The sequence below is a fragment of the Eschrichtius robustus genome, chromosome 2 (assembly GCF_028021215.1).
Source record: "Eschrichtius robustus isolate mEscRob2 chromosome 2, mEscRob2.pri, whole genome shotgun sequence".
NCBI lineage: Eukaryota > Metazoa > Chordata > Mammalia > Artiodactyla > Eschrichtiidae > Eschrichtius > Eschrichtius robustus.
In genome coordinates, this window is record NC_090825.1 from 144,948,655 (window position 1) to 144,957,616 (window position 8,962).

General features: G+C 35.9%; 1 pseudogene; it reads right to left on the minus strand.

Annotated features, from left to right (window-relative positions):
• Positions 1-8,116: 8,116 nt before the first annotated feature.
• LOC137758583 (COMM domain-containing protein 2 pseudogene) lies at positions 8,117-8,702 on the minus strand (annotated as a pseudogene).
• Positions 8,703-8,962: the final 260 nt, after the last annotated feature.

Consider the following 8,962-nt stretch of genomic DNA (forward strand, 5'->3'; position numbering starts at 1 on the left):
CGTATCCACAGGCAGTATTTGCCAAAACCAAGCTCATTTTAAAAATCATTACTTAAATCTTTATTTTAAAAAAATATTTACATAAGTAAAGAGAATAGTATAGTGACCACTCATGCACCCATCACCCACTTTCAAGAATTATCAACTCACAGCCAACCTTGTTTCCTCTATGCTCACACCCATTGCTTCCTCCCCAGTGGATTATTGTAAGGCAAGTCACAGACATTGTTTTATTTTATCTGTAAATATTTCAGTATGTGCCTTTAAAAGGAGCCTGATTTCGACTATAATCACAATAGTCTGATTTTGACTAGAACCACAATACTATAATCACAATACCAGTATCACACTTAACAAAATTAATAATTCTTTAAATATAAAATGGCTAGTGTTCACAACATATTTTTTTACAGTTGTTTTGCTCAAATCAGGATCCAAACAAGATCCACATAATCCATCTGATTGGTATATTTCATAAGTCATTTTAAATCAATGACACTTTCCCCCACCCAACTTTCCCCTTGCCTTTTTCTTGCAACTTTTTTTAGTGAAAGAAACCAGATCATTGTCCTACAGAACTTCCCGTATTCTGGATCTTTTGTGGTTGCATCCTTGGACTGTGTGTAACATAGCCCTCTGTCCTCCAGTTGTCCTACAAATTGGTGTTCAACTCTACGGGTGCTCTGTCCAAAACAGCAGCCACTCACCATGGGCCTGCTGAGCACCTGAAATGTGGTTAGTCTGAATGGAGATGTTCTGTAAGTGCAAAATACGCACCAGATTCCAAAAAAGTGAAATGTTTCATTAATAATGTTTATCTTGATTATATGTTGAAATAACAGCACCTTGTTTATATTGGGGCTGAATAAAATATATTATTAAATTAATTTCTACCTGTTCCTTTTTATTTATTAATGTGGCAACTAGAAAAATTTTAATTGCATATGTCGCTTACATAGTTCACATAGCCAGTGCTGCTCTAGAGGCTTGGTCAGGTTCAGATTTGATCTTGCAGTGAGAATATTTCATATACTACAAGGGGGTACATAGAAAGCCTGGTTACCTCTCTCTTTTTTTGTGGTAAGAATGATCGGTGTAGTCAGCCTGATCCATCCATTCTAAAATTACCTATCAGCCTCTCACCTAACAGTTTTAGCAGCAATTGATAACTATCGTCTTAATGAGGGTTTCTTGCCCTCAGCACTATTGGCATTTTGGGCAAGATAATTCTTTGTTGGGGCTGCCCTGTGCATTGTAGGATGTATAGCAGCATCCCTAGTCTCTGCCTGCTAGATGCCAATAGCATCTCTCCCTGCCTCCAGTTGTGACAGTAAAAATGTCTCTAGATATTGCCAAATACGCCCTGTGGGGCAAAATCACCTTCCCTACCGTCCCACCTCCATCCCCAATTTGAAAATCACTGCTCTAGAGCCCTTATCTCAGTGGAGCCAAACACAAATTCAACCTTTTCAGTGAAGTCTTCCCCTAACACCGTCTTCCTACAACCAAAAATCAACCCCTTCAACTCTGTATTTCCCTAGCACTCTGTGACATTCTAGTAGCATTTATTGCATTATTTTACAATTGTTTGGGTCTGTTCCCTTCCCTAGAACGTGAGCTCCTCAAGGGCAGCCTCCACACCTTTGTATTCGTACTGTCTGAAAGAATATCTGAATGTAGGGCTCAATGGATGAAATGCCTAATCAAGGCAAGAGGCCAGAACCTCTGAGTTCCCTGATCCCACTAAGAAGAAAAGCATGACTGCCCATCTGATTGCTCAGGAACCATTTCTGCAGTTTGCCTATTAGAGGGCCCTTGTGTCGAATGTACTGTTTGTGAGAAGAAGTTTGGAGTCAGACCTGTCATTATAATTGAGAATTTATTCATTCGTTCAAGAAACATACTGAGCACCAACTACTGGACAAACATTTTTTCCCTCAAAATTAGAGATATGTGAAGAACAAGCCAGAAAAGGTACTCCCTGAAAAAGCTACATCCTAATGCTAGGGGGATGTGCCTGAGGTGTCAATAAACAAATACACAAATAAATACATAGATAAACAAGATAATCTCAATTTGGGATTATAAGTGTATAAAGAAAATAAACAACATTATATGATAATGAGTACAGAATGGGAAACAATTACTTTTAGACAGAGAAAGAATGAGGTGGAGAAAGCCATGAGCACAACAGGGAAGGGCATTCCAGGCAGAAGAAAGAGCAAATGCCAGGACTCTGCAATAGAAAAGAGCTAGATGTGTTCAAATAACAGATTGCAGGTCAGGGTGACTGGAGCACACGGAGAGGGACATGTGGAACAAGACAGCTCAGAAGCATGGGCAGGACAGTGTAGACCATGGGCAAGTTTTGGACTTTAAGAATGAGAAGAAGGTGTTGAATAGCTTAGGAAATAGATTTGGGGACTTCCCTGGTAGCACAGTGGTTAAGAATCCGCCTGCCAGTGCAGGGTTCGAGCCCTGGTCCGGGAAGATCCCACCCACATGCCGCAGAGCAACTAAGCCCGTGTGCCACAACTACTGAGCCTGGGCTCCAGAGCCCGCGAGCCACAACTACTGAAGCCAGTGTGCCTACAGCCCATGCTCCGCAACAAGAGAAGCCACCGCAATGAGAAGCCCGTGCACGGAGACGAAGAGTAGCCCCCGCTCACTGCAACTAGTGAAAGCCCGCGCACAGCAGCGAAGACCCAATGCAGCCAAAAAATAAAATTAATAAATAAATTTATTAAAAAAAAAAGAAAATAGATTTGAATTACGCAATTTACATTTAAAAAATAATAGCTTTATTGAGATATAATCCATGTACTATAAAATTCACCCTTTTTAAAGTGTACTGTTTAGTTTTCAGTGTGTTCACAGAGTTGTGCGGCCATCACCACTATCTAATTTTAGAATATTTTCATTACCTCAAAAAGAAACCCCACTCCTCATTCTCTCTTACCCCCAGACCCTGGCAACTATTGATCTACCTTCTCTGTGGATTTGCCTATTCTATATATTTCACATAAATGAAAACATATAATATGTGGCCTTTTGTGTCTGGTTTCTTTCACTTAGCATAAAGTTTTCAGTGTTCATTCATGTTGTAGCATGTATCAGTACTTTGTTTCTTTTTATGGCTGAATAATACTGCATTCTATGGATAGACTACTTTTATTTATCCATTCATCTGTTGATGGACACTTGGGTTGTTTTCACTTTTTGTCTATTATGAAAAGTGCTACTATAAACCTTCGTATAAAAGTTTTTGTGTGGACATTATTGTCATTTCTCTTGGGCATATGACTAAGAATGGAATTATTGAGTCCTGTGGTAACTCTATGCTTAACTTTTCAAGGAATTGCTGCACCATTTTTCCAAAATGACTAAACAATTTTACAATCCCACCAGCAACATATGGTTCACCTCCACGTCCTTGCCAACACCTGTCATTGTTTGTCTTCTTTTAGCCATCTGAGTGGAATAGAGGAGTATCTCATTGTGATTTTGATTTGCATTTTCATAATGACTAATGATTTGAGGATCTTTCCAAGTACTTCTTGGACATTTTTACATCTCCTTTGAAACAAATGCCCATTCAAACTTTTTGCCCATTTTTAATTGGGTTATCTGTCTTTTTATTTTTGAGTTGGAAGAGTTCTTTATATTTTCTAGATACAAATCTTTTATTGGATATATAATTTGCAAATATCTCTCCTCATTCTGGAAGCTGTCTTTTCACTTCCTTGATGGTATCCTTTGAAGCACAAAAGTTTTTAATTTTGATGAAGTCCTATTTTTTTCTTTTGTCCCTTGTGCTTTTGGTGTTATATCTAGTAAGGCTTTGTCTAACCTAAGGTCACAAAGATTTACTCCTGTATTTTCTTGTAAGAGTTTTATTGTTTTAGCTCTTACATTTAGGCCTATGATCCACTTGAATTAATTTTTGTATGTTGTGTGAGAAAAAGGTCCCACTTCATCTTTTGCATAAAGTTATCTAGTTGCCCCAACACCATTTGTTGAAAAGATTATTCTTTTCCCATTGAATGGTCTTGGCACCCTTATCAAAAATCAGTTGACAATAAATGTGAGAGTTTATTTATGGATTCTCAATTCTGTTCCATTACCTATATGTCAATCTTATGCCAGTATCACATGGTCTAGATTACTATAGATTTGTAGTAAGTTTTGAAATTGAGAAGTGTGCGTCTCCCACTTTTGTTCTTTTTCGAGATAATTTTGGTTATCCTGGTTCTCTTATAGTTCCACAAGAATTTTAGGCTCAGCTTTTCAATTTCTGAAAGGAAGGCAACCGAAATTTTGATAGAAATAGTGTTGAATCTGAAGATTAATTTGGGGAGTACTGCCATCGTTAAGTCTTTCAAACCAAGAAAATAGGATGATTTCCCTTTTATTTATGTCTTCTTCAATTTCTTTCGACAATGTTTTGTGATTTTCAGTATACATGTTTTGCACGTCTTTTGTTAAGATTATTCATAAGTATTTTATTCTTTTTGATGCTATTGGAAATGGAATTTTAAACATTTCATTTTGGATTGTTCATTAGCGTACAGAAATACAATTGATTTTCATATACTGATCACATACCTACAACCTTGCTGAACTCATTTACTAGTTCTATAGTGTGTTTGTCTTTTTTTTTTTTTTTTTTTTTGCCTAATTGCCTTGGCTAGAATTCCTATAACAGTGTTGAATAGAAGTGGAAAGAGTGGGCGTATTTCTCTTGTGCATTACCTTAGGGGTAAAGTTTTAAGTCTCTCACCATTAGGTATGATTTAGAAGTGTGTATTTTACAGATGTCCTTTATCAAGTTGAAGAAATTACCTTTGATTGCTACTTTGTTAGGTATTTTTATCATAAAAGGGTATATAGTATTTTGTCAATGGCTTTTTGGAGTCAGTAGTATTACCATATGTTTTTTGTTATTTATTCCTTTAATATGATGTATTACATTGATTGACTTTACTATGTTGATTCAATTTTGTATTTGCATTCTTGGGACAAGTCTCACTTGGTCATGGTTGTATAATCCTTTAAGTATGTTGCTAGATTCAGCTTGCTAGTATTTTGTTAAGGATTTTTGCATTTATATTCATAAGGGATATTGGTCTGTGGTTTTCTTGTGATGCCTTTGTCTGGTTTTGGTATCAGAGTAATACTGGTTCCATAGAATATATTAGGCAGTGTTCCCTCTTGTTCTATTTTTTTCTAAGAGTTGGCAAAGGATTAGTATTCTTTTTTAGACATCTGGTAGATTTCAGTAGTGAAACCATCTGGGCCTGGGTTTCTCTTTGTGAGAGTTTTTTTTTTTTATTACTAATTCATTCTATTTACTTATTATAGGTCTGTTCAGATTGTCTATTTCTTCTTGAGTCAGTTTTGGTAGTTTGTGTCTTTCTAGGAATTTGTCCATTTTTCCTGTGTTATCTATTTTGTTAGCATACAATAGTTCATACTATTCCCTTATAATACTTTTTATTTCTGTAAGTTCAGTAGTGATGTCCTCTCTTTCGCTCTTGAGTTGAGTAATTTGAGTCTTTCTTTTTTTTCTCTTGTTCAGTCTGGCTAAAAGTTTGTCGATTTTATTGATTTTTCAAAGAATCAACTTTTGGTTTCATGGAGTTTTTTTCTATTGTTTTCTAATATTTTTTTCACTACCTTCCACACTGATCTGAATTATTTTCTTCCTTCTACTAGCTTTGGGTTTAGTTTGCTGTATTTTTGTAGTTTCTCAAAGTGGCAGTTTAGGCTATTGATTTAAGATCATTTTTAATATAAGAAGTTACATGTAAAATTTCTATCTAAGCACTACTTTTGCTTTATCCCATAAGTTTTAGAATGCTCTATTTTCATTTTCATTAATCTCAAAGTCTTTTCTTATTTCTCTTGTGATTTCTTCTCTAACCCATTGTCTATTTTAAGAGCATGCTGTGTAATTTCCACATATTTGTGAATTCCCCAAATTTCCTTCTGTTATTAATTTTTAATTTCAATCTATCATGGTTTGAGAACATACTTTGTATGTTTTAAATCCTTCTAACATTTTTTTGGCTTGTTTTGTGGCTTAAAGTATGGTTTATCCTAGAGGATGCTTCATGTGTGCTTGAGAAGAATGTCTGTTCTACAGCTGTTGAGTATTCTATAAATATGTTAAGTGTCTAGTTGGCTTATAGTGTTATTCAAATCTTCTATTTCCTTTGATTTTCTATATGGTTGTTCTAGCTATTATTGAATGTAGGGTATTGAAGTCTCCAATTATTATTGTTCAATTGTCTATTTCTCCTTCCACTTCTGTCAGTTTTTGCTTCATGTATTTTCAGCTCTGTTGTTAGGTGATATGTTTGTAATTTTTATGTATTTTTCCTTATGGATTGACACCTTTGTCATTACAAAATCTCCTTCTCTGTTTCTATGACACTTCTTGTCTTAAAGTCTATTTTGTCTCATTTTAGGATAGTCGTCCCCCCCATCCCCATCCCCAGTTATCTTTGGTTATTCTTTGCATGGTATCTCTTTTTATATCATTTTTTTCTATCTATTTATGTATTTGAAGCTAAATATGTCTCTTTTAGACAGAATACAGTTGGACAATGTTTTATAAAATCCATTTGCCAATCTCTGCCTCTTGATTAGAGTGTTTAGTTCATTTTGCTATTTGTTTTCTATATGTTTTAGATCTTTTTTGTTCCTCTAGTCCTCTGTTATTTCCTTCTTTTGTGTAAAATAGATAGTTGCTAGTATACCATTTTAATTCCCTTGAGATACACACACACACACACACACACGCATACTCACACACACACGACTTTGAGATTAATGAAAATGAAAACACAGAATTCCAAAATTTACAGGATGAAGTGAAAGCAGTACTTAGATAGAAATTTTACCTGTAACTCCTTATATTAAAAAAGATCTTAAATCAATAGCCCAAACTGCCGTTTGAGAAACTACAATATATATTTGTATATATATATATATTTTTTCAACTTTATAAGGAAGAAGGGATATTTATTTGGAATGGTCTCTCTTTGCCCTCTTTGTACTTTATTCAAACAAAATTATTAAAATAATAATTTATAACCAGATAATTAAGAATTGATTACATTATGGCTGCATCCATTGTTTATAAACGTACATAACAGTGTGTCACTTTTTTTTTTTTTTAGCTGCGCCGCGCAGCCTGTGGGATCATAGTTCCCCAACCAGGGATTGAACCTGGGCCCTGGCAGTGAAAGTGCCAAGTCCTAACCACTGGACTGCCAGGGAATTTCTACTGTGTATCTCTCAGATGCTTTGGTTAACAGGAAAAAAAGCAGTCCTTCATAAAATGCAATATTTTCACACAAATTTGTGTACTATTTAAGTTTATTAGCCATGGCAACTTAAACTTAAGCAACACAGTAAGTACTTATTATATTCACATGCAAAGGAAAATGCATGAACTGCCTAAACGATATAGCATTAAAAAAAATTAACATTCACTTCCAACTATTCTGTGGCTATTAACATCATGTGGTGCCTTTAAAGGTCAAAAACAATAAGCTGTCTAGAAATATTCAGAATAGTAATAGTATTACATTGTGAATTTTATTTTCAAATTTAGGTCAATAAGAAGGAAAATAATAAAGTTAAGTAGTCAAAAGAAGTATCTAAAAAAGGATAGTCATTTATATATACAGAGGATTTGAACAGTACATATTCACTTTCAGTTGATTCAATCCTATCTACACATTTAAATTAGAAAATACATCTTTTTTTTTTTTTTTTTTTTGGCCATGCTGCGAGGCTTGCAGGATCTTAGTTCCCCAACCAGGGACCGAACCCCAGCCATCGCAGTGAAAAGTGCTGAGTCCTAACCACTGGATCATCAGGGAATCCCCAAAATACACCTTAATTGTCAAGAAGCTGAAGACGTTTAGCACCAGGAAAGGAACTTTACTTAGCCTTTGATCATGACCTCAATTTCTTGACATAGGAAAAGAAATTTTATGAAATCTCTATGTATTTATCACTATCAAAAGAATTAATTTTGAGAAGTAACGGCTACATGTCATCAATTCACAAGCAATTCAAAGGGAAGAAAACCATAAAACTGGGACTACTTGATATTGCGCGCAGCTCTCCTACGGTGGTCTGTTTTCATCTCCTTCAAGGCTTGCTCCAATTGGAGCAGGGTGGCTGGGTGTGTCTGCAGAACTTGGGAGTTATGATCTCCATTCTATTAAGGTGTAGCTTTATAGCCACTGTTGGTTTAATCTGTTGCCTGAGGCTTCTGCTTGCAAGCTGTACATCCAGTCGCCATTCAAGGGCTGTGGTAACTGGGGAGGTCTGGTGCTGATTCACTCAGGATAGTTCTGATCTCCTTTCTGTTGTCCAGATAAAGCTGAAGCAACAGTTTGTTCAATTCTTCAGAGAATCCCAGAACAAAAACAGTATTGGAAATCCAGTTCAGAAATCATAAGCTTTGAACTTTCAGTGAGGAGGTATATTAATTCTTCCACACCGTGTTGGACAGTGTCACTACTCACGCTGAGCTTTCTCGCAGCGCCTTCGTAGATCTTGCGGTTCGAGCCTCACCTCGGGAACTCCACCACAATTCGCCCAAACTCAGAGACCACCGTGCTGTCCACTTGAGGCAGGAAGGCCAGGTGCTCCTTGCGTTCCTCCGACAGGTCCAGTGGCATCTTCACCGGGCGGCCGATTTCATCCTTATTTTTTTTAAGTTAGTGGTTGCCCTGGCATCTTAACTTAAAACCATTTAGTTCAGATTAATGCCAACTTATTTTCAATAGTATATGAAAAAACTGCTCAAATAAATAAAATTCCTTTCCCCTCCTTCATGCTATTATTGCCATACAAATTACATGTTTACACATTATAAGCCCATCAATAGTTTTATAATTATTGCTTTATGCAGTGTTTTTAAAACCAGATAATAGAAAAA